Source organism: Gossypium arboreum, chromosome 13 (genome assembly GCF_025698485.1).
Source record: "Gossypium arboreum isolate Shixiya-1 chromosome 13, ASM2569848v2, whole genome shotgun sequence".
Lineage (NCBI taxonomy): Eukaryota > Viridiplantae > Streptophyta > Magnoliopsida > Malvales > Malvaceae > Gossypium > Gossypium arboreum.
The window spans coordinates 93,460,338-93,463,427 of NC_069082.1; positions in this window are offsets into that span (position 1 = coordinate 93,460,338).

Sequence of the window (3,090 nt, forward strand, 5' to 3'; positions counted from 1 at the left end):
GACAGACATTGATGTATGCTCCGTGTAATAGCCCAAAATTGGGTCTAGTTGGAACAGAGGTTTCGGGACCAGAAAATCTGAGATAGAAATAATTATTTTATGATTATTTTGAGGTCTATGATATGATTGCATGATTTTGTGAAAATTTCGTGAAGAAATTCTATGCATAAAGTGCTCAATTTGAAGTTAGAGACTGAATTGAATAAGTTGCAAAACTTGCATTCTAGAAGTTTCTAGTATGAAATTGCTTTGAAATATTAATTAGGAGGTCTTAAATAGAAATTTAACCAATTTATAAATGATGGAAAAAAATTGGACATAGATGAAATTTTTGAAAGTTTAGTAAGGAAGGGCATTTTGGTCATTTGGTAATTAAAAGAAATAAAAATGGAAAATAAAGCCAAAATTGACTCATCTTTCTCATGGAGGCCGAAATTAGCATGGGGGAAGCCATGGATAGGGTTTTCAAGCTTTCCAACCTCAATAGTAAGTCCGTTATAACCCCGTTTTTCAAGTTCTTTACGTTTTTGGAATCCCGATAATTTGATTAAGCTTATTCTAGCAATAATTGAAGCTAGGGTTCATATTTGGAAAAATTCCCATAGGTGAAATGTGTTTATTTTTCTGTTTTATAATAGAATATGAGGTTTTAAGTTATGTTAGACAACTTGTGCTACTCGGTTTTGAGTGAAAACGAGTAAAAGGGCTTAATCAGTAAAAATACCTAATAGTCATAAGTATATGTTAGAGTGAGAATTTGATGTTGCCATAGAAGGGAAAAGTGATCAGCATGTCATAAAACATAAGAATAAGGGATGAAGTTTAATTCCCGAGCCTAGGGACAAAAGTGTAAATATGCAAAAGTTTAGGGGCAAAATTGTAATTTTTCCAAAGTTTGAGTTAAGGACTGTTTTGAATATTACATTAATTAAATAAGCAAAATATGATGTTTTAGATCCCAGAAAACGAGATTTGAACCTAGAATGAGAGAAAAATCAAAAATTAGAAAAGTTGGTAAAATGGCCGTTTTAGTATCGAGGTAAGTTCATATGTATAATAAGCATTAATTTATGTATGTTTCAATGTAAAATTGATATATTTATTATGATTTCGAGATGTTGAAAGTATGTAAGTTGGCATGATAATAATACAACAATAATGTTGTAATTTATATTTGAAAGTTAAATTTAGTGAATTAATTGAATTATATTAAATTAAATGATTATGGTGCCAAGTTTATGAATTGATTTAAAAATATGTCTATGGTACATGAAGTGCATTGAATTATCATACATAAATGTGATTTCTATGATTATGGATATTATGGGAAATTATAAGTTCATATGATTTTTAATAAGGCAATGTGTAATTTAATGTTGTTGCCTTGATATTAAATGAGATGTAAGTTTATATGTAAGTAATACATCAATATTACTTTTATTATGATATTTTATAATAATAGTGGAAATATGTTGTGGATAATTACTTGATTGGAGAAATTGTTGGAAAAGAGAGAGAAATCTCAGTTGAACCTTCAGAAAGATTGGATGATACAGATAGTATGTAGCTAGGTCACATGTATGGTGCTAAGTGCACATCATGTGTACAAGAGAGCTACAAGACATTATGATGTAGCTAGGTCACATGGGTGATACTATGTGTACACCATGTAGACAAGAGAGCTACGGGATATATGTAGCTAGGTCGCATGTGTGGTTCCAGGTGAAGGACACTATGTAGACAAGAGAGCTACGAGATAAATTGGCTAGGTCACATGGGTGGTACTGAGTGTTCACCATGTGTACAAGAGAGCCGAACTATATGATGGGTGGAGCTATGTGCTGAAACCACCAAGTATCGAGGATTGATCCGAAGTATTCAACGGGAGACTCTCTATGTATTGCTTTGTGAGTTTTGTGATGAATAAGTGTAGGAACTTGATTATGTGAATGATGTGTTCATTTAGTGACCAGGATGTGGTGAGGTTATAAACAAGTAAGTTATACATGAGGATGATTTTATGGTGACCTTGTGATCATGGGCCTATACTTGTGATGTATGAAATGTGGTGAAAATGATTTGTGATATGTATGTTAAAATGAGGTTAATACAAAGAAAGTGTGAAAGAGTGAATTAGCAATAAAACTCTTTTAGACAGTAGCAGTGATGTGATTTTGAAAAATAACCAAAAATAGTAGAAATTGAATCAGAGACTGAATGAGATATTAAATTAAAGATTAATGAGTCTATTTTCATATAAAAGAAACAGATCAAGAAAAGGAGTTCTATATTTTGAGATATTTATGTTTTTGTGAGACTGGTTTAGAATGATTACGTGATCCCCTGTTTTGACTTTGGAAAATCACAAAAATTTGGATAAAAATAATTAGAGGCTTAAACTTATATTTTTAAAATATTTAATGAGTCTATTTTCAAGATAAATCAACAAAAACATTATTCGAGTTCTCTTTGTGAGATAATTAATTTTAGTGAAGAGAGGTCGAACTATCGAAAAGTGAAACAGGGGAAATTTTAATGAATAAAATGTACTAATTAGCTAAACCAAAAATTATGAAAATTTTATGGTGGAAAGATATGTGATTCTAGTTTTAGTGGAAATTTACAGATCTTAATTTGGAGCTCTGTAGCTCGAATTATAAATAAGTAAGTGACTATGACTCGTGTGGACAGTTTGATGTGAGCATTTATTAGTAAATTGTGAAATCGTACTTACAAGAATGCTATATACATTAAGGATGTGGAATGGAGAGGAGGAGGAGGAAAATAAATATATGTGGAATACATGGAAACTATGGTATATGAAATATTGATATAATGAAATAAATGATATGTGTTTATAAGAAAACAGAAAGAGAATGATATGTATCATGACATGTATATATATATATATATGACTAGTCTCAATGTAATGCTTGTTGGGTATGGAGTTGAATTGAAATGTTTCAGGCAAACATGTTATTGTGTGTATATGAATTGTGGTATTTTATAAAGATATGATCTAGTTTTAAATATGAATGCTTGATGATTAAGCTGAAGATATTTTGTAAGATGATAATCTTGGTATAAATG